Raw genomic sequence first — 24929 nt, forward strand, 5'->3', positions numbered from 1 at the left:
AGTATAAGGTGGTATAGCAAAGCTTGTGAGAATAAAATGATACCACTTCACATAAGATTAGAGAGTGGGTCAGAATTAGCATATCCAGTCTTTGCTGTTTTCATGGAAATAGTAAGATATGGAATCACTTTAAACCTTGACCAGTCACTATTGATGTTTTATATATTTTATACATATATACTTTGAAATAATTGGAGCAAATAAATGAAAGTGAAAAAATAAGTAAAGTCAAAAAAGGAAAAATATAGAGAAACATACAATCAGCATACCAAATAAAAAGATAAAATATATGGTAAAAATATTTTTTAAACTTATCAGTAATCTTAATCAATTCAGCACATTTTAAAAGAAGATTGCAGGTTATAGATTGTAGATGCTCTGTATTATATCATATACAATGTCTAGTACAAATAAAACCACTACATGCACAAATAAATAGGAAAAATGCAAGATATTGGAATTATAGCACAAGACTTGGAATATGTTCAAGTACTTGAAGAAAAAAATGTGGCAATAATAAATGAACAGATGGTGCATATCAACAGACTAACAGAATTACTAAAAGAACCAACTGGAAATTCCAGTAGGCAAAAGTAATATATTCAGGTATGAAAAACTTCCTGGGTGAGCTGTAATACACATTGGAAATGTCACAAAATAGAACAAAGAAAAGAGAAAATTCAATGAATTTTAAGATAAATCAATGGAAATTGTTATTTTTTAATGAACAAAATCTTAGTTATTGTTATGACACTATCAAGGAGCTTACCTCACTGTGTTTGAAGTCTCTGGTGAAGAGAGAAAAAAAGCAATTAAACATAAATGACAGAACATCTTGCATATTTGGTGAAAAGTATTGAATTTCAGATCCTATGAGCCCATTGAACCTAGACAGGAAAAACATCTAAAACCACATCTATATATATATATGATTTAACTTCTAATTAGCATAAGCAAATAGAGAACCTTGAAAGCAAAAGAGAACAAAACACATGCTATATGCCAGGAAAAAGCAAAAACTTTCAATAAAGTAGAAAAAAAGCATTTTCTTTTGAACAAAACTTAGAAGAGACTATGTAACCAACAGACTCCACTGTAACATATGTTAAAGAAAGTTCATCAGGCTGAATGGGTACACAAGATGGAAAACAAACCTGTTCTAGAGTAAGAAATGACACAGGAGAAATGACAATCATCTGGATGAAGATAAGGAAAATACTTTCCCTTTTCTCTATTTTTAAAAAGACAAATGACTATTTGAAGCAAAGTCATAACACTGTAGTCTTGATTTTATAATGCACACAGGTCTAATGTATATGACCTGTGTGCAAAAGGAAAAGAGAAGGTGTTAGATGGAATTACAGTAATAATTGCTTATCACACTTCTCATGAGAAATAGTACATTATGAACACTAATTGGAGTATGATAATTTGTGGATGCATTTTGTAATCTCTTGAAAAATACTTTAATATAATATGAAGACTTATAGTTAAAGAGAGAAAGAGAGGTGGTTTATTAAAAATAATAAATTAACTTAAACCAAGATAGGAAATGAGAATCAAGTGAACAAAAAATGACAGAGGAAAATAGAAAATAAATCATAAAATAAGAGAGCTATATAGACAACCATATCAGCATTTAATTAAAAATAAATAGAGTAAATGCCCCAAAAAAAGGAAGATTGTCAGACAAAATTAAAACATCTGACCAAAATTCAAAGTTCTGTTTGTTAAACTATTAGTGATGTTTATAAAACTTCTTGTGAACACAAAATAAAGAAAAGTCCTAATTCTATTATGACAAAAATATTATTATACACATTTTAAATTCAAGCACACTGTCTGAAAGTATTCTCTCTATAAATAAATATATATGTATTTTTCAAACATAAAAAGTAAAAATTTTTAAAAATGAGAACCAATTATATACTTTATGCCATTCAACAGAGAGGGAGAGAGAAAGAGAGAGAGCGAGAGAGAGAGAGAAAGAGAGAGAGAGACAGGTGCTTAGGGTCCCAATATCCCCAGTCAATGGTAAACACTCATGTTTCCACTAGGCCTCATTTCTTTTTTTTTTTTCCCCAGTGTGACATTTTTATTTTGTATGCCTATGTATTCATTTATATTAAAGGGAGAATCTGGTACCATTGATCTAAAATCATAACTGAGAAAATTTTTGATGAAAATGTTACCTAATAAATGTTTAATACAACTTTAATTTCCAAACACATCACAATGGAAGTTTAATTACACTCTTTTCTGTGGTGGGCCTGGTGTTTCAACTCAAGGATTTGCACTTGCAAAGCAGGCAGTCTGCTGTTTGAACCACGCCTCCAGTCCATTTTGCTTGGGTTATTTTGGAGATGGGGTCTTGCGAACTATTTGCCCAGGCTTCTCTCAAACAGTGATCATCCAGATTTCAGCCTCCCAAGTAGCTAGGATTACAGGCATGAGCCACCAGTAAGGCCTCACTTCTTAAAGGTGCCACAAGCTGGAGAGCAAGCTTTTAACATAGGGGCTTTTGGTGGATACTTAAGATCCAAATGATAGCAACCACATTTATGATAGCATTGAGCTCCAAGAAATCTACAAAAGAATGCCTCTTAGAGGGTGGAGTGTACAAAGCTTCCAAATTTATTTGTAATGATTAATTTGTTGACCAAAGAAGATGTGAGGCTACTTGACTATATCTCAACACTTTGAGATATAAGAGATAGCTCTCCTTTGACTCAATGTTGGGTCAAAGAAAATAAGAAAGTTCTAAATAGATATGTGGAATATGACATTATACACGTGAACTTACCTTTCCCTCTAGACAGAATATAGTATTCAATATGGAAAGGCTGAAAGGAATTTCAACTATTAAAGACTTGTTTATTCCTTATTTTACAAAAGTAAATAGTGGAAAAACTCTTGAGATATCACCAACATAGGTCAAAGTGCATGGTTACTAAGAGAGGCAGAGACAGAGAGAGAGAGAAACATTAAGATTTCAGCTTTGCTAGGCCTTCATACGAATATTGTCCAGCTAAATTACTCATTATTCCCTAGTTTCTGAGTCAGTGCATTTCTTTATCAGCCTCAAACACAAAGCATCATTAAGATTATGCATAAAATATAGAAGTTACTCCCCAAAGCTCTATTGTTTATCTAAAGCTTTTGATTATCCAGTAACCTAAGACATATGCATTAGCATCATTACTATAAAGAACAGTTATTAACTTTGAAGTAATTACCACCTAGAAGAAGCATGAATTCAAAGATAAAATAGTGTGGTGTTCATTTTATGCTGCTAATTGTTATCCTCATGCAGATGGAATAATCCCACTACAGAAAAGGGAAAATCCCAACACTATCATCAGACCACTTGAATTATATAAAAATCAAATGTGCTGACAAATTCTAGGAAGAGGATGGCCATCAAATTATTGAATGACTCTATGTCTTTATTAAAATATTTTTATTTCTCATTTTACTTTCATCATCCAGAGAAAAATTCTAATATCCTATCTTTGAGCTGTCCCTGAAAACAGGTGTCATATTTATGTCTTTGCATCACTCCATCATCATTCTCTCAGCTTTTTTCTGTTAAACAGTCAGTGAGGAATCAGATGTACTAATTTTGCATGTGGTAGGTGTCCTATATCTTGAAGTACGCTGTGTTTTCATAGTTGAATACATGAATAAATTTACCATTGTAACACTGGAGTTTTATGTTCTTATCTCAATGTATTTAATTGTGATTTCATTTAGGCAGAATACATTTACAAATAATTTCTTGTCTTCTTTTATAGATCACATTGTATTTTTCATTGAAGCATTTTTTTTCAAAGGACTCACACTATAATAGTGAAGTAAAAGGTAAAAATATTAAATTATGAACAAAGAGACAAATTCTATAAGAGATGAACCATAAGCCCTGTGAGAGTAGAAAGGATTCTGGTGTTTGCCTAAAATAAAACCCACCACACACTGGAAGAGGGAGGAAGTTGGAGAAGGGGACTGGGAATATAACAGAGAGGGTAAATTTGTTCAAGGAACAGTGTATGCATGTATGAAATTATCACAGTGAAATCCGCATATATTACTAATGTATGATGAAAGAAAATAAAACAATTTTAAAAAGAGAAAAAATAGTATTTAAACACGTGAAATACACATAGTCAAATTTAAAGTTATAAATGAATACATGTAGCAATTTATCTCTTTATAAGATGAAACATATTTCCAGAAATTGTGCTGGGTGGGAGTACATTGTAGCAGTTACAAAAGTTCTTACAATGTATCAAATATATCATACTTGAATTCACCCTTTCAACTGCTCTTTCATTCCCCCTCCCTCGATTCCTGGAACAGTTTCAACCAGTATCGCTTTTTTAATTTAAATATTTTACTCATAGTCATCACTCAAGTAATACATAAAATACAAAATAAATTAACAACTATATAATGAGAAAAAGTTATTCTTGACTATCAACTGCCAACCCAAATTTTTCTCAGAAGTAACTATGATCACCAAGAATTATGCTGTGGACATCAGCCTGAGGGTATTCCAAGTTTTATTTAGCCAATCCTTTTTGTTACACTGTGACAAATGTCATTCAATGAATTTACAATGCATGGCTCTTTGAAAAACAGAAAATATTTCTGAAAGTAAACATGAAGAATGTCACTGGGCCTTCAGGTCTGTAAATATTAAATTATAGTATATGCTTACAAATTGCTCTCCAAAGTGGCTTGATCAAATTATACCCCACCAATAGTGTAAGAATGGAACTGCTTGCTTTTGTGTGCTCTAAGCAAGGCACAACATCTACTGTGTTTATTTCCTATCATTTGGGATTGGAATGATAAAATATGAAGTTAATTTTTAATGACATGGAGGACATTCTGTATTCATGATTTGTATTTCTCATGTAAGTTATCTGTGCATGTCTTTTGTTCATATTACAGTGCTTGTCCTTTCAATGTTGCTTGAGAGGAAATTTTGTAATAATATTTGCCAGTTACTAATCATGTATGCAGTTTATTGAAGCCTGCCCTTTGTAACAAACTCTGCTCTACAATTAGACCATTTTTATTTAATTGCATTCATCAATATTTTCCATCTTTAGGAAGAAAACGACACTTATTTGAAAACTTTCTTAGGACAAGATCAAAAAATTTTTGCTTTTTATTCTTTAAAAACATTTATACCACTTACTCATTAACTTATTTATTTACATGTTTAATTTTTACTTATTTTTGTGTAATTAATCTGTGCTGCATGAGGGTAGACAGTTCTCTATGAGTCTCACATATCTACATGTTTTATATGCAAGTAAATAACTGCTAGTATAGTGAACAACCTTAGAATGTAAAGACAACTCTTCCTTTTACAATAAAGGATATTGAGCCCTGGAGTAAAGATTCCTTTCTGTAATACAACGCACTGCATGACAAAGTGGCATCTTTGCAAAGGCCTGAGGGAATTAGCAAGGAGGGACTGACACAAAAATTGACACTCGGCTCACTGCTCAATGAGTCATCAAAAGAACATAACCTCTAACCCAAGAATCTCATTGTCCTACTAGTAGTTATCAGACTGTCATAGGAAATGCATCTGTCATACACAGTATAAAAATCATAGATTCTTAACAAATTTTGAGAGTTTAAAACTTAATTTTATATTTTTCAAAATCAACAATTATCCTAAAAATTATCATCTTCTATCTCTTCCCTAATGAGTTAAAATGTTATCTCCATCATATATTAAATTTCTTTGTAAACTATTTTATTGGGTTAGGCAGTGTGTCAGTTAAATCTTCTAGGTAGATGTGAAGACAATGATGAGAGAATTTGGAGAAACATAAGAATATCCAATATCTACTTTATTGCTACAGTTTCTTCTTGAAAAAGCTAAAATAATCATATAAACTTGATAAGCAAAAGCCAAGATTAATAAGAAAAATAAGTAATTATAATATTTCCATTGCATTCTAGGTACCTTCTTTTTTAAATGGACATATGTCCAGTGGTGGGATGTTAATATTTTAATGCCTAACTTTCTGGAGGAAAGTTGCAGATGAAGCTCTGGCCCACAGTGTTGCTGATTTACCACTCAAACCATTGCCAATTTAGAGCTACCAACATGAAACCACTGAACCAGAGCTGAGAAGAAATGTGCTATTACACACCATCATGCCATTTTACCACTTATGGGTGTGCATAATCATAGAAACCCAGAGTAAAATAATTAGGAAGCAATGAATTTATTTTTATATAGTTCACATTATTTTATGCTCATATATTAATGTTTCAATAACTGTGTTTAACAATTGTTTACAAATTCCTGATGGTTGAACAAGCAGCTCTCATCATCCAGAAGAGCAGTCTCCAGCACTCTATTTCTTATCCTTGGCTGTTCAGGACATTGGCAGTCATGTGTTTGAACTAACATCCACAATCTTCTAGAGTATGGAGAACAGAAAAGTAAGAGATGATATGATGACTAATTCAAATAAAATGCATACCTAAATAATGTAACTCACCCTGACTTTGCATTTACTTTCAGAGCAAAAGGAAAGGGGAAAAGAGGATACCTACTATTCTGATTTTATCTTTTTTCCAATCTCTCCTTCTGATAGGGTATCTGTGCAAAGGGTGTGATTTATTTTTTATTTTAAAGTAATTAGTATCTTTGTCTCTGCCATGCTCCAATATTTATTTTGATTCTGTCTTTAAAGACTCAAAACTGCTCAAATAAGAAGTAATTGGACAACATCTGAGATCAAGTATTCAAACATCCAATCTAAGGTATATCTTCTGAAAGGTCTGAGTAAAGACAGCATGCAGTAATGGAAAAAAAAAAGAGCAATAAATTTAACACTAGTGTGTGCTACCACAAATGCAGACATTTATATGACATACATAACTAATCTTGTTTTTAAAAGAACCAGAAATCCATTTTAAATCATCAAATATTGATGACCAGCCATGAACTATGAAATTTTGCCATGAACTACATGGCAAAAAATGACCCAATTCTCTTCAAAGAAGAAATAGGATTTCTAGAGGTTTCTTTTTAATCCTTTAATAACTGTCTTCCTGCACATCCAACTTCATGGGAGCTGAAGAAGTTGAAACTTCCTTAACTAGGCAATGGAGTGAAAAGGAAATTTCATAGGAAGCTAATTAAAATTACAAACTTTCAGAAAAGAGCTGGGTATGACTGATTTTATACATCATAGCCAAACACAACAAGAAAAGTTAAAGAAATTTTTTATTTCATTCAGGAGTGAAGAGTGAAGAAAGTTGAGACTAAGACTTCATGGATGCAAAAGCAAGCATATGGAAGAAGTTACTTACAACATAAATGCTAAAATGCTAAACTATACCAGAATGTCTAAAAAGCAACTTATTTTTACAGACAAAAGCATGAGAAAGAAGAATGTAAATGAAGCAAAAAAAAATAAAGATGAGAAAAATGAAATCAGGTCAAATATCTTGTGGGGACGCTATCTTAACTCCTACATTTTATGTAAAAGAAGAATCCATTTCTTATAATGAAAAGAAAGAAATTGTCTCTTCAATGATTTTAGAGTATACTTACCATCTTGGAATCCAACATACTCAAGTTGTCTGAAGTGTGATTTCAAACAAAGTGTTTAAAGATTTGCATGACTTAACAGATAAGTTAAAAATAAATGGAGTTTTGAGTCCTAAGACTTTTTTTACAATTGGCATAAAGTATTTTAGTGACCAAATGCTGTTTCTGGTATTGAAAAGGAGCTATCCTTTGATGACAGTACTCTACTGCAAACACCTAGGAATAAAATGACATTTTAAAAATAAGCAGGCTATTGTAATATACACTAAAAGTTTCATTTCGACGTAACTGCTATGTGGTAGTGATTGCCTTAAGTAAGGTTTTCAAAATAGAATACTGTCCTCTTACCAATAAATACTACACTGTGTCTGACATTCAATTTTTCTTTATATGGGGTTAAGGGAAAGCAAATATAAATACTAAAAGGGAGATTGAATAAGCTGAGTTAATGAGTATAATCAAATTATCACAATGACATTTAGTTTACTCTCTTCAAAACCAAAAACTTGACTCAGTTAATAACTTGGAAATTTTTCAATGGACATAATATGTTATATTAGAATTTACATGGCTTGATATTTGGACACAAATAATTGTCTTTTATATGAATAACATTAGCTGTTTAATTAATAATCATTTATTCCTTTGCTGAAATATATTAAAATAAAAGCAATTACAGAATAATGGTAAATGTAATCACATACACTGAATTTAAATTTCAGTAAGTTTTCTCCATGAAATACATACTTCTTTGAATGTTATATGGCATACTATTATTCAAATAGGGCATTTATGTTTCTCCTGTCTTCTTTCATACTCAACACCATAAAATTCATGTGCATTTTAAAAAAACAAAGTCCTTATTTGCTCCCAAAAGTTGTTATGAAGATCAAATAGTATCATCTATCTGAATATTTTGAATCATGAAATTTTATATGAACATTACTGTTTTTCCTTTTACTATTATTATCATATATCGAATTTAAAGAATGACTAAGTATACCTATGTTAAACTTAAATATGTTCTAAGAGCTTAGGATAACTGTCAGAATAGAACACAGAGTTTGGGGAGTTTTTTAAAATCTAAAGTTTTCCTTATGTGTAGTGGTCTTTTCATACAACCCTGGTTTGAGAGAGATATATTTTAGTGTTCAGCTCTTCCTTCTGCTCTCTTCCCCAAGTCTCTATTAGTCTTAGGGAGGAATGGTAGGAACATTTGAAGGAAATGGTAACTCCATCTTCTGGGTAGATTTTATGCAGCAGCAGTGAATTCTTGAGTTGGTTGAAGCCTCCTCTAGTAGTGAGAAGACTGCACAGAGAGTTGCAGTCCAGAGCTTGGGGGACCAAGAAAACAGACATTTTGAAGGAACATTTTAAACAAGGGAGCTTAACTGCCTCAAAAGATATTTAAAAACCCTTATTAACAAACCAGAGAGGAGTCTGAATATTCTATAGCTGGAATCATTTCCTACTCAGTGGCAAAAGAAATAGGGTATTTTGTTTGAATTGGAGTTGCATGAAGTATGTATATAAGAAAAATTCTTTAGAACTATAGGTCTGAGAGTTCATACTCACTGTCACTGAACAACCAAAAATTATTTTTATTGAGGAAAAGATAAATTGAGAAAGTACCTGTGGTTGAAAATGCATGCATTTCCTGAATAGTTGTGCATACAGAACTGCTAGCAAAAGCACAAAAGAAAATCCAGGGTAGACTGGAATATACTCAGACAATAAAGGATGCTATCTATGAAAGATAATTATCCAAAAGAATTCAAAAAAGGATTTTGTAACTCAAGCATCTCTCTAATGGTAATATTGGAGTTAAAAATACAAAATATCTGATGAAGAAAATATAGAAGAAATTTACCACTAAATGGCAGAGAGAAGTCACATGATGCAACACTAATAAAAGATAACTTATAAATTATCACAATAAGCCAGATACTTGAATGCAGTCATCTCATTCCTTTTTCCTCTGTGTCCCCACATCCCACATATGTGCCTACACAGGCAGATGGAGGAACAGAGTCATGAAGTCATGAACTTCACTGTGAGTAAGCTCAAACATGATGGTGACATTTGAACATTGATAATGGTACATTTGACATTGTAATTTGACAATTGCAATGTGACGGTGACATTTTGGAAAGCATGTTAAAAAACAAGTTTTATTTGCTGTAGCTACAGAGTTCGTGTTCTACACTGGTTCACAATCACTGTGACTTCACTGTTTTGCTCATATTTTACTTAAGAGTATAATAGACAAAGGATCCAAGATGGTGACTAGGGTGCAGAAGCAGACAGCATGAGCTCTGAGACTCCAAAACCTCACTGAGACACTGGAGCCACACTTGGTGGAAATAAAGCAGCAAGGAGAATCAAAACTTCAATATCCTGAATCCTAGCCTGTGGAAAGCTTCTCCACATGACGTTACACTGAGAAAACAGAAGGGCTACCATGCTGCCAGATGCTGGCTCCAAACCTGCTTGGGAGATATTCAGCAGACCAAACAGGTGAGCACCAAGCATCACACCACCCCCCGACACTCCTGGGATAAACCAGCATAGACCCCAGGGCAGACTGACACCCCCATGCAAAAAAAAAAAAAAAAGAAAAAACTGAACAATAAAAAAAGAACTGAAAACTAACACACAGCAAAGGAGGCAGGGTGATGTAAGTGCACTGGAGGGGGTTGGGGGAGCAAGGAGCTGATATTAGAGCAAACTTTCAGTAAACAAAGGCTGGAAAGGCAGAAGGGCTGACAGAGTGTGGGTGATAATCTGCTGCTTGAAATAAGGCAAGTAGCAGTCCACAGGCTCATCTCCTGAGCCAGTGAGCAATGTCCAAAGTCAAATGACACTGCAAAATTGAAAAATAATCAGTAAACCATCACAACACCCTGACAGCAGGGGCCAGCTGACAGATCACTGACCTTGCCTCACAGAAAAGGAGCAAGGCAAAGAAACAAGCCCCCAGTAATCAAACACAGTGAAAACCCAGATCCAAAGCAGGACAACTGGTGGGCTACAGAGCTGATTCTGGAGCCTGAGGACAACACACAAACTTTAACTGCCACACCTCACTGAGGGAGGAGCTGACCAAGCAGCTGCCTCTGAAAGACAGAAGAAAAAAAACACTACCCAACCACCTGGTGAGACTACCCTGAGTTTCTGCTTAAATGCCAACACCAGGACTGGCTGCTGGAGGAGTAACACCAGAACTTACAATAAGACTGAAATTCTTTTGTTCCCGATCCTGGAATTTTTTGTTTGTTTGTCTCTTTGTTTATTTGTTCTGTTTCTTGTTTCTTTGTGTTTGTTCATCTCTCCATGTTGATTTCTTTGGGTTGTTTTTTTGTTGTTCTTGTTAGTTTTACTAATGTGAATTAGCAAATACTAAATTACACCCAGAAATAGCACACACACACTTAGCTACAAACCCAATACAGCCACAAAACAAAATTAAACCAAGAGAAAGAAAACAGGTGACAAACCACCAACTAGCCTATCAAGAACATAGTTGCATAGTACCAAGTGGAGACATGGGAAGACAAAAAAGGGATGGAAACCATTCTCCCCCCAAAAAATAATTTAATGCAGGATTCAGATGGAAACGAAGAAAACAGATACCCAGTTCCAGACTCCAACAAAACAAAGATAAATGATGCCAAGGAACCCAACGATGCTCACAAGAACACTCTCAAAGAAGAAATTCTGCAAGTAATCACTGAGAATTTCATGGAGATGTTACTAGACATGGTTAAACAAAACAGACAAGAGGCACTCAAGAAATTTCAAGACACCAAAAACGAAGAATATGAGAAGACACAGAAACAAATAAATGAACTCATTGGAGCCCTAAATAAACACATAAGTGAAAGAGAGAACACTATAAATAGGGAGATAAATGAATTAAAGATAAAAATATACAATATTAAAGAGAAAGTAATCCATGATATGGTAAAACCTCAAAAAAGAATGAAACAGAAATAAAAAACACAAAGGAAGGCCACTCTAGCAGATTAGAACAAGCAAAACACAGAATCACAGAACATGAAGATGAAATGGAAATTACAGGAAAAACTGAAGAGCTATTAGTCAAACAACTCAAGACATGCAAAAGGAACATGCAGGAACTCACTGACTCCATCAAAAGACCAAACATGAGAATCATGGGCACTGAAGAAGGAAAAGGGGTGCAAGCAAAAGGGAATCATAATATAGTCAACAAAATAATAACAGAAAATTTCCCAAAACTAGAGAAAGCAATGCCCATTCAGGTAGAGGAAGCCTTCAGGACACCAAACAGACTTGACCAAAATAGAACTACCCCCAAGACATATCATTAAAACAGCACAAAGAATAGAGAAAGAAAATTGAAGGCTGTAAGAGAGGAAAAAACAAATAACATACAAAGGTAAACTCATCAAAATCACAGAAAATTTCTCAACAGAAACCTTAAAAGCAACAAGGTCATGGAATGAAGAATTCCAGGGACTGAATGAAAACAACTTCAGCCCTAGGATACTCTACCCAGCAAAACTAACATTCAAAACAGATGAAGCAATAAAAGTTTTCCACGATAAACAGAAACTAAAATAATATATGACCACGAAGCCACCAAAACAAAAGATTCTTCAAGGAATTCTGCTCATAGAAAATGAAAGCAAACAAAACCATGAGAGGACAGGTGGCACCAAACTACAGAAGAAGAAGAGGCAAGGAATCAGAGAATACCACTTATTCAGCTGCACACAAAGCAGACTTCAAACTTACATTGATCAAATGAGAAAAAGAAAGACACTCCATACTAATAAAAGTGGAAATACACCAAAAGGAAATAACAATTATCAATTTATATGCACCCAATGCCAGTGTACCCAATTTCATCAAACATACCCTGAAGGACCTAAAAATACATATAGACTCTAACACAGTGGTAGTGGGAGACTTTAATACCCCCTTGTCAACAATAGATAGGTCATCCAAACAAAAAATCAACAAAGAAATCCTAGAAGTAAATCACACCATAGATCAAATGGACCTAGCTGATGTCTACAGAATATTTAATCCAACTTCTGCACAATATACATTCCTCTCAGCTGCCCATGGAACTTTCTCCAAAATTGATCATATATTAGGGCACAAAGCAAGCCTCAGCAAGTATAAGAAAATAGAAATAATCCCATGCATTTTATCTCATCATAATGCATTAAAACTAGAACTCAACAACAAAAATAACAGTAGAAAACATGCAAACAATTGGAAGCTGAACAACACATTGCTCAATAAACAGTGGGTCATTGATGAAATAAAAGAGGAAATTAAAAGGTTCTTAGAAGTTAATGAAAATGAAAACACAACCTACCAGAACCTATGGGACACAGCAAAGGCAGTCCTAAGAGGAAAGTTTATAGCCATGAGTGCATCTATTAAAAGGACAGAAAGATCCCTAATCAATGACCTAATTCTTTATCTCAAGACCTAAAAACAAGGAAAAGCAAAACCCAAAATAAGCAGAAGGAGAGAAATAACAAAAATGCGGGCAAAAATTAGTGAAACAGAAACAAAAAAAAAATACAGAGTCAATGAAATGAAAAGCTGTTTCTTTGAAAAAAAAAAAAAAAAACAAGATTGACAGACCCCTGACAAACCTGACTAAAATGAGGAGAGAAAAAACCCAAATCAGTAAAATCAGAAATGCAAAAGGGGAGATAGCACAAACACCTCAGAAATCCAAGGAATAGAAGGAAAGTACCTGAACATTATAAAAGCTATATATGGCAAACCTACAGCCAGCATTATACTTAATGGTGAAAAACTGAAACTATTCCCTCTAAAATCAGGAATAAGACAAGGATGCCCACTATCCCCACTCCTATTTCTATGCACTAATAATGAACGAACTGAGAAAGAATATATAAAAACTATTCCATTTACAATAGCCTCAAAAAAAAATCAAATACCTAGGTATAAACTTAACAATGGATGTGAATGACCTTTATAAGGAAAACTATAAACTTCTGAAGAAAGAGATTGAGGAATACTATAGAAAGTGGAGAGATGTTCCATGCTCATGGATTGGGAGAATCAACATAGTAAAAATGGCTATACTACCAAAAGCAATCTACATGTTTAATGCAATTCCCATCAAAATCTCAATGACATTCATTACAAAGATTGAAAAATCTACCCTAAAAGTTCATTTGGAAACACAAGAAACCACGAATAGCCAAGGTAATACTCAGTAAAAAGAACAGTGCTGGAGGTATCACAATTCCTGATTTCAAACAATATTACAAAATAATAGCAATAAAAATAGCATGGTACTGGCACAAAAACAGACATGAAGACCAGTGGAACTGAAGAGAGGACCGGATATGAATCCACACAACTATACCCACCTGATTGTTGACAAAGGCACTAAAAATATATGATGGAGAAGACAACCTCTTCAAAAAAATGTTGGGAAAAGTGGTTACCCGTCTGCAAGAAACTGAAACTCGAAATGGATCAGGGACCTTAATATCATACTCCAAACTCTGAAGTTTGTACAGGAAAGAGTAGGAAACACTTTGGAAGTAATAGGTATAGGCAAGGACTTCCTCAATAGAACCCCAGCAGCCCAGCAACTAAGAGAAAGAATGGACAAATGGGACTTCATAAAATTAAAAAGCTTCTGCACAACAAAAGAAATGGTCTCTAAACTGAAAAGGCCACACACAGAGTGGGAGAAAATATTTGCCAGCTATACATCAGACAAAGGACTGATAACCAGGATATATAGGGAACTCAAAAAACTAAACTCTCCCAAAATCAATGAACCAATTAAGAAATGGGCAAATGAACTAAACAAAACTTTCTCAAAAGAAGAAATTCAAATGACCAAAAAAGCACATGAAAAAATGTTCACCATCTCTAGCCATATAAAGGAAATGCAAATCAAAACACACTAAGATTCTACCTCACCCCTGTTAGAATTCCTATCATCAAAAGCACCACCAGCAATAGGTGTTGGCAAGGATGTGGGGAAAAAGAAACCCTCGTACACTGCTGATGGGAATGCAAACTAGTACAATCACTCTGGAAAAAAATTTGGAGGCTTCTTAAAAATCTAAACATAGACCCATCATATGATCTAGCAATCCCACTCCTGGCTATATACTCAAAGGAATGTGACACAGGTTACTCCAGAGGCACCTGCACACCCATGTTTATTGCAGCACTATTCACAACTGCCAAGTTATGGAAACAGCCAAGATGCCCCACTACTGATGAATGGATTGAGAAAATGTGGTATTTATATACAATAGAATTCTACTCAGCCATGAAGAAGAATGAAATCTTATCATTTTCAAGTAAATGGATGAAAGTGGAAAACATCATTCTGAGTGAGGTTAGCCAAGCTCAGAAGACCAAAAATCGTATGTTCTCCCTCATATGTGGACTTTAGATCTAGGGCAAATGCAGCAATGTTGTTGTACTTGGGTCACATGATAAGTGGAGAGCTCATATGGGAAGGATGGGGATAGGTAAGAAACCCAAAGAACACAATAGTATTTGATGTCCTCAATGCAAAGGAACTAATGCAGAAACTTTAAAGCACTAGAGGCCAATAGGAGAACGTGATCAGGAACTAGAGAAAAGGTTAGTTCAAGAAGAATCAACTTAGAATGTAACACATATGTACATGGAAGCAATACTAGGAATCTCCCTGTATAGCTATCCTTATCTCAACTAGCAAAAATGCTTTGTCTTCCTTATTATGCTTATGTCTTCTCTTCAACAAAATTAGTGATAAGGGCAGAACAGGTTTAGCCTGGAAGCAAGGAGTGTGGGGGGGAGAGGGAGGGGAGGTGGGGCAGGGGGAGAAATGGCCCGAACAATGTATGAACAAAGGGAAAAAAAGAGTCTAATATCAGTTACTGTTTATTGAAGTCTCCTTGGCAGGCCAAGTCATCCTTGAGCCAAAGAAACAACAGATAACTCTAATCTCTGTGAATCTCTGGAGACGTAAGAGGAATATAGCTGTTAGGTTTTCCTTTTCTTCCTTCAAAAACACTTCCACAGAGCAATTAAATCTCAAATTTTTTAATGTCCAAGATTGGTATGTCCTTCTGAGAATTCTGGAATATATGGTAAATGTACTCAAGATCAAGTTCTTTCCAGCTGATAGATACCATTACTGATTTGCTGGTGGTCATTACCAATCCCTTCTTGATCAATGATGGCATTACCTGTAACTGCTAAAGGAGTTGGAGCCTGAGCTGCCAGCTTCTGTGAGACTGGCTGGTGAGAGAATGGGGTCAATGTACTCTCAGGCTTTACTCCTCTTAGGAAATGCATTTTTTAAGTTTCAAGTAAACCCCCTCTTTTGCTGAGATTGAAGCTCACAGCCCAGCCAAGGACAGAGCCTATTTATTGTTCCTCCTCCTGTTTAAACCCTTGTACTTGGGAATCATGCTGTTACATTTAGTTTTTCATCATTATCATTGTAACTCTTGTTTCACTGAAAAATTCCTTAAAATTGTCCTCCTGCCACTTTTTTGGTTTGCCAGAAATAGGCAGAGCACAAAGTTTATTGAACTCAGCCCCAGGGCAAATGAGCTTCTTTGGACATTTACCATCAGTTTATCCAATTTTACCAGCTCTGCTCAAGTTTTAGCAATGGGTTTCTGGTTTAGACAAAAGTTATGTTACCCATTATGCATATTTATGTCTTGGAGCAGATAATTCAACTTCTACAAAGGCCAGTCTTTCCATCACCATCCTTACCAAAGACACTCATTTACTCACCCAGTGCTTGCATAGTATTTAACAAAATACAGTTTTTCAACCTTTTGTCATGAAGGTTTCTTAAGAAATAGTTGGATATAATGGGGAAGGACAATACCCTGTTTCCCTAATGGAATGTTTGAATTTGTATAGTAGCAAGCTTTGCTTATAAGGATGATTTTTTTTTTATTTTTCCCAAACCAGTTAACTTTCACATTTCTTCCTGGATCTTTCACTGTCAGACCCTTGATCAATTTATTTTTACATAAGTTAAATTTGAAAATATACATTCTGTCATTTCTAACAACACAATGCATGGTTTAAAAATTTTAAGCTTTTCATTTTGAATTTTCAGACTGAGAGAAGATAGCAAAAATAGTACAAGGAGTCCCTACTTACTCTTCATTAAGCTCCTAAAAGGGCACATGTTCCATAAGCATAACAAAGTACATTATATATATGATATTGTTACTATTATACAATCCATGGATATCATGTGCCCCACTAATCCAGGATCCAACTGAGGATCTCACATTGCATTTAGATGCTGTGTCTCCTTAGTTTTCTGTAATACATTTTGAAGAAAATGTTTAATTATTACAAAATAGTAATTTTAAGTTCTCTATAAAACTAAGGTTTGAAATTTTGAAAGTTTTGGCCAAAAATATCCACATAAATGATGTTATGCTCCTCTTAGTGAATCAAATCAAGGAGAAAGATGACAGCAGCATACCTGATACCTCTGGTGATAACTTGGTGACCTGAGTCAAAAGATGTTTACAGGGTATTTCTTTGCCAAGTTAATCTTTTCCTATGTAATTCATAAGTAGATATTTGGTTCAAGACTATAAACACTCCAAGTCTCATACTTTTGCCCAATAATTCCAACATTCACTTGTGCAAAAATTATCATGTAGTGCTTCCATATGATTGTGGCTATTTCTGACCTTTGTTCTCCATTTATTACTTGGAGTTCTACTCTAAGAGTAGAATCACTATGAACTAATAAACTTTATTTCTTTCTACAAGTTAGATAAATTTTCTAATTATTTATTATTTTCTAATTATCCTAAATTTGGTCATTGGATATATATCAAGAAAGTTCATTTCTTTGTACTTTCAACATGCAGGTTTATCTTGAACTTTCTCTGTCCCAATCTTTAGAATCACCACTTCTCCAAGTTTTTATCATTCCTTTAGTTCGAGAATAGTTAACATTTAAAACCCAAGATACAGAAGCTAGCTGTGATAATTGCTATGGGGGCATTATTGCTTCTTAATGACAAAGCTGGAAATTTATTTTCACACATACATATATACATCTGATTCTACTCCAACACCACAGCGTTCTTTCTAGTATTCCCCATCCATACTTGCAATTTGTTTCACTAACAGTGTGAAACCTGGTTTTCACAATCTACAATATATTTACAAATTCATTAATTTCAGAATTGCTCGCCTCTAACTTCCTGAAGAAAAATATACCAAGTATAGCACCAAATTTATATAAATTTATTTTTGGTTTTGGCTTTCCTGCATCAAGCAACATGATATTTTTCAGAGTCAATTAGGCTAATTTTTTTCTTCCCTGATCCTTTAGTTATGTTAATTGTGTGTAAAATAGTTATATATGTTACTATTTTTATTCTTGTTTGGGTACTTCCCACTTCTCCCTTATTTTTATTATTTATTTTAATTTTCTTCATGTGAAACCTTGTCAAGGTACTAAAAGTCAAAGTAAGCAAAAGGTATACTCAATATAACACCATCATCATTCCTTCTATGACGTTCCCTTCTCCCCATTCTTTCACGTGGTTCCATCTATTTCTTGTAGGTAACCATTCTCATAAGTTTGTGGCTTGCCTTTCCTGTGCTAGTTTTGCTGAATAAGTATATACTTTTGATTTAATAATTAGATTTTCTATTTTTCTATTCTCTATATCTTTAGTTTCAGTTTATATCTCTATTGTTTCCTTTTGTTTTTTTTATTAATTTTTTATTCATGTGCCCTATCACCCAAATAAATATGTTGAACTATTAATCTGTTCTTTATAGGCATCCCAACCTATGTTATTTTCATTATAATAGCTCAAACAAAGACAGGTGCTTAATTCTTTTACTATTTTGTTTTTTACTATTAAAACTTCTTAGTAACAGGCCTTTTAAAAATGTTCCTCATATATTCTGATATTTTTTAATTCTATAATTACAATATAAATCTATCTTTGTACCTAAGAGTTTATAAGAATTTTCTTTAGTTTCTAGGTAAAAGACAATTTTGTGGCTTATGATTTTGTTGAAAATTTCCATTTACTTGGACTATGATTAAAGATATTGCTTATACTACTTCTATTTTTGGGGTGTGGACATGCACATTTTGGAAGTGTGACATGGGCATAAGGGGGAGACATATTTGTAAGAGTATAAGATTTGATACATAGCCACATGATCTTACTGGTTATGTTTTAGCTCTTCTGCTTTTTTTTTTTATTTTGTGTGCATTTTGCCTCTGTCTGAGAAAGAGGAAATTAATCCCTGTCATCCAGAAACTGGGCTTCAGTCTGTTATACCTGGCCTAGCATTCATATCCAGGCCATGTTTTCCTCCTGTTGGAATAACAATGACATGTAATGAAGTAAAACAAAATACAAGGCCACTGGGCTGTCAGAGTAACAGGTACTTTACCAAGCATAAGACTCCGATTCAAACCTAAGTACCACCAAAATAAAAAACCGTAAAAGCCAAAAAAAAGAAGCAACATCAAAAATAAGAGCATTGCCTAATTTTGTCTAAGCATAAATTTAGAAAAACCACTACATAAAGCATGAAATATCAAATATATCTCCACTCAGCCTCTGCTTGTTTGCTAATTACTACTTTAGCTTTGCTCTACTTCTCTCCTGAATTGATTTTCTAAGATACAAATAGATTTGTCCCCACTTCCTGATAGCAGTCTTCTAAAACCCTTGCCCCAGACTCCCTCAATAAACCTACCTCTTATAAAAAGTATTTTCTAACAAGTTCATATCAGGAAATCTTAGGTCTCTAAGGTTTAAAGCTTCATTCACAACGAGTCCTAAATTTAATTAATTGGGGGTTTTTTTTGTTTGTATGTTTGTTTGTTTGTTTGTTTGGGGTTTTTTGTCCCTGTGACCAGAAACCTGACAGAAACAACTTAAGGAAGGAAAGATTTATTTTGCTCATTATTTCAGAGGTTTCACTTCATCATGGTGGGGAAGGCATGGTGGAACAGTTCATTTCATGGCTGCCAGGAAGCACAGCAGTAACAGGAAGGGCCAGAGTAAGATGTCACCTCCTAGGACACATGCCCAGTGATTGGCTTCCTCTAACCAGTCCAATACCTCCCAATAGTCTATTCAAATTTGAACCCATTAATGGGTTAGACCACACATTAGGTCAGAGCCTTCATGATCTAATCATCTCTCTAAATAGCCTCACAGGCACCGGGAGATGCTTTTACTAATCTCAATCCAATCAAGTTGACAATCAAGATGATTATCACATAATCATTATTCAACAGCAGGTGAATTGCTGGTGGTCTTAGGCTGGAGGTCTTGATGTGTTTTATGCTGAGTGATATATCAAAATCTTCTTGTGCCTGTGTTTTTCTAAGAATGTAGTTGGTTTCATATAAGTGGTTAATGGGTTATTTAATGCATAGAGTGTTATATGACATTTTGACTTGTGGAATTTAGCACAAATAGCCTTTGTCACCTGTTTTTCAACTTGTACTGTGTATTCATTGATATCAGCACTTTTAGTTCTGCTATTTTGTTGTTTTCTTTTCCCATGCTTTTGTCCATGCCTTTGTTTTCAGTTTTGCTGAGTCATTGTTTTTGTGACAATGTATACAGCATAGAGTATAAATTTTTAAAAATACATTATTTTTATAGCAAGTAAATCTATGTCTTTTATAGATGTGATGGATATATTTACCATAACTCTGCTGTAATGGTGTTTTATTTTCTTTTAGTTGTGGTGCTGTATATCGAACCCAGGGCCTCACACATGTTAAGCAAGAGTTCTACCATTAACCCACAACTCTATCACTCATCAGAACATTTTATAATTAGATATGTTTTTGTATGTGCTATGTATGTTTCTATACAAGATACATATTCTTTGCATATATGTATATTACATATTTGAGAATGCTCAACTTTTTTTCAAGTGATATATTTGTCCTTATATCTTTTTATGCCCTTAGTCCATTGTCTTTTATTGATTTATTCCAAGTTCCCAGGTAACTTTCAGTACATAGATCTAGGTCTTATTTTTAGTTTCTAAAAATGTATAGGTTTGTTACCTTATATTGTTCTTTTTTCTTCTAGGATGATGGTTTTATAAATATTATTGTTCCATTTTATAGCTCCCACTTTTGCCATTTTTCCCTGATTGTTTTTAACTTTTCCTTTACCACATTCACCTTGTCTTCGATGTTTTGTTAAGTCTCTTCAGTGTCTGCTATTCAATTTTTAGTTGAGTCTATTCTTTCCTGCTTATTTTCTGAATTAGTTTCATACACAGAATAATTTTCCTAATGAAATCATCTTCTTTCTTTTTTGAGTTTATTTCTGGTCTTAGTCTTTTAAATTTTAGATTTCTGATTGAAATGTTTTTCATATCCCCAAATGTTTATTCAAATATACTAAATTCAGTTTAAAGAGTTGTCTTTTCATAGTACTTTAAACAATTGGATACATTATATTTCATTTGACAATTTCTATATAGTTCTGTTTGGATTATGATTTCTTTACAATTTTCTTGTTGTCATAGGGTAGTTGAAAAATTCCTATTTCAGTGCTGTCCTCTTCTTTCAGTCCAGTTTTTTTTTCCCCCCAGTGGAAGGTGAATTCTTTGATTGATTGTATTTATTTTGTGGAACTCTAAGTTTCTTTTCCTACTTTTCCTACTGATGACTCAGTTTCCAAATGGTACTTCTTCCTTCCTTTTTGTCCTTTTTCTCAATCAAAAGTTATGTATGTCAAGGGTGACTACTTCATATCATGGATATTTCTAAGTCCCTTCATTTACCATTTTTTTTATTTTATCAGCATACTTTTAAAAATATTTTCAAAAATATTTTCACTTAAGGTGATCTTCTTTCTGGTAATGGTTTCATATCAGTTTCAGTCCTAGGTCTAACTCCTGTTTTCTTGGTTGCCCAGAGTTAACTTCAGGCAACATGAAGTCCACTAGCACCATTTGGTTCTCTGGGATTTGGCTCCCTTTTATATGCAATTATTTTGAAGTATATGCATCCTCCATCTTTAAGCTATGGCAAAAGTTCAGTATTTGTATAGTTTTGAGGGGTTTTTTTCTCTGCTATTTGGTATTGGGTTTTGAGAAAATATTTAGTTATGAAATTTAGCTGCTTTCATTTTCTTCTGCTATTTGTCTATTTTATTCCTGTAGTGACTTTCACTCCATTTTCATTTTCATATTTATTAGTCCCTTGAAAGCATGAGCTACTACAAATTACTTTTATATAATCAACAAAACATGAGATCCGAGTAAATATTAGTTGAGTCAAAGCAAAGATTCCTGTGCTTGGATCTTTTCTTTGGTGACTGCACCAATCCTTGTGAATTTGTGATTGCTTACACAGATATAGGAATCTTTTAGAAAGTGTAACACACATTTACCAATTAGAATTTATTTGTATTTTAAAGTTGTATTTAACTAATGGAAAATTAACATAAATGAAATATACTGTAATGGGTTCTTTGAAATGCTTTCATTTTAGTTTAAAATATAAGAGATTATTAATATGATTAGGCTAAATTTACTAGCATAAAGTGATGCCTACCAGTAGCCTACATTGTGGGTTATCTGTTCAACATTTTTTTCTTCCATGTCTGTAGAATTCTGATTTTCTATCCCATCCAAATTTGACTTTTGTAAATAATTGACTTATGATAAAGGGTATTGATACCTGGACTGCCTACTGAGTCTTAAAGAGAATTCTTCTGGAAAGATCATGTGAAAGTTTTTCTTATTATTCTTAAATACTGATACAAGGAAAATTCCAACCTTTTTGCTTCTGTATGTTACTGTGTGAAAATATGAAACATGGATCTGTTGTGGTTACATTGTAACCAAAAGCTAACTAGCACTTAGCAGCAAGTGAAAAGAACTGGAGTTGTTGATGAAGTCATGGAAACATCAACTTTGAGTACTACCCATCCTTGAGTATGCCTGATCTCCAAACTTTTATTATGTCATGGGTTAGGGGGAAGTAAAGATAAAGGAGAATAATAGAGGGGATGAATTAAACTACAATACACTTCAAGAACTTTTATAAATGTCACAATGCACCCCAGTACAGCAATAATGTAATGAAAATTCCTTCTAGTGAAATGTCATTTTGTACCCATTAACCAGCTTCTCCTTATCCTCTCTCTCATGATCCTTCCTGATCTTGGCAACCACTATTCTATTTGTATTGCTGTGCCTGGCTTATTTCACTTAACATAATGTCTTCTATGTTTATTCATGTTATTGAAAATGACAGGATTTCATCTTTTTATGGCTGATGTAGTCCATAGTGCATGTATAGCATATTTTCTTCATCCATTCACCCATCAATGGACACTTAGGTTGAATCCATATTTTAGGTACTATAAATACTATTACAATAAACATGAGCACAGATATTTCTTTGGCACACCAATATCATTTGGTTATATGCTCAATAGTGGAACAAATGGGTAGTTCCACTTTCAATTTTTTGAAGAACTTACCTATGTAGTGTTTTCCATAATGAGTATTAATTTACATTTTAATTAAGGGAAACAAGAGGTCCCTTTTCTTCACATCCTCACTAACACTTAAATTTTTTTTATTGAAGCCATTCTAATTAAAATGAGATTCACTTTCCCTAAGGGCTAGTAATGCTGGACATTTTTTTATATACCTATTGGACACTGCTTTGTCTTTTTTTGAGAATATTTTTGTCTTTTGTACATTTTTAATAGATTATTTTTGCTATTGAGTTGTTTTTCTCTGGTATTATTAATATTAACCTATACCTAGATGTATAACTTGAAAGCATTTCTTTCTATTCCATAGGTTTTCTCTGTGTTCATTGTTTCCTATGTTATAAGAAGTTTTCTAGTTTTCTAGTTTTATTTAGGTCCATTTGCCTGTCTTTTATTTTGTTGACTATGCTTTTGGAGTCATATAAAAACTCTGTGCCTACTCCAATATTATTACATCTTTCCCATACATTTTTCTTTTAGTAGTTTTATAGTTTTGAGTCTTAGTCAAGTCTTTAGTCCAGTTTTTGAGTTGATGTTTGTAGCAGGTTTATTCTGCTACATGTGGATATCCAATTTCTCCAGATGATCTATTGAAGATTTCCATGTGTGTAAGAACACCTACCTTTGCTGAAGTTCAGTTGGCTTCATAAGTGCAAGTTATTTTGTTCTGCTGGTTTATATGTTTGTTTTTCACCAGTACCATGCTGTCACAGCTGATCCCAAAGTTGATTACATTATTATTTTGCCAAACTCTTTTCTTTCCCACAAATGATGAGAATTCCAAATGAATATCATACAAATAGATCACCTTTTCTTTATCTTAAATTATTAACAGCTTACCAGTTGTATCTGTGTCCCATTTTTGTACATTCCCAATTTCAAACTTCATTTAAGTACCTGAATAATGTCATGAATCCTTGTCAAGAACAAATATTTCACCAAACAGTTAAGCCCAGTATGTTAAAAAAAAACAGCCATAAAAAATAAATCAGACATAAAATAATACCATTTTGCTTACACTCATCAAATAGACAAAAATATTTAATATCTACAGTAACTTCATTTTATTGTGAATGATTGGAATTTAAGTCTACTCATAATAAGAATGTTTCACTTAATCAAAAGATTGTGGTATAAACAAAAATTCTTTTCTTTTTCTTTTCTAAAATTTTATTGTAATGTATTCAGTGGAGTAGGTGAGAAAGTAAAGTATATCCAGGTGAAAACATCCCAATTCTACAGAGTGGTCAAGGATAGTAAACTGAGAACTGACCATGGGTCTCAGCACATGAGGGACACTCGTGACTTTGACAAGCCACCTATTTATGTGGAGCAGATGGGTGAGAAGAAGTTAGAGTAAGACCACAGAGAATGAAAATAATAAAATGTGAACCTTTCTGTTGACAATTTTTTTGTAAACAGAGTAGGGAAATGGGACAATAGGTGGTGGGAAATGGGAAGGATGTCAAATAATTTCCATATTTTCTTTTATTAGAAAACATTATAGCCTTTCAAAAAATAAAACCAAATATGAGAGGGAAATTAGTGAAGCCAAAGAAGGGAGGATTGGTGGAATGTGGTTTTCTGGTAGGCAGGAGAGAAAGTACTTAGTACAACAGTATGCTTATTGACTTGGATATGGGCAATATACCCACAGTGACAGGCAAGAGGCAATAAGTCATCACAGATGATGGAACACTAAGTAATGTAATAAGAGTCTCTAGGGGCTCTCCTTTTACTCTCTCCTTTGTGTTTATGAAATTGAAAAGAAATCCAGAGGT

This window comes from Castor canadensis, chromosome 9, assembly GCF_047511655.1.
Source record: "Castor canadensis chromosome 9, mCasCan1.hap1v2, whole genome shotgun sequence".
Lineage (NCBI taxonomy): Eukaryota > Metazoa > Chordata > Mammalia > Rodentia > Castoridae > Castor > Castor canadensis.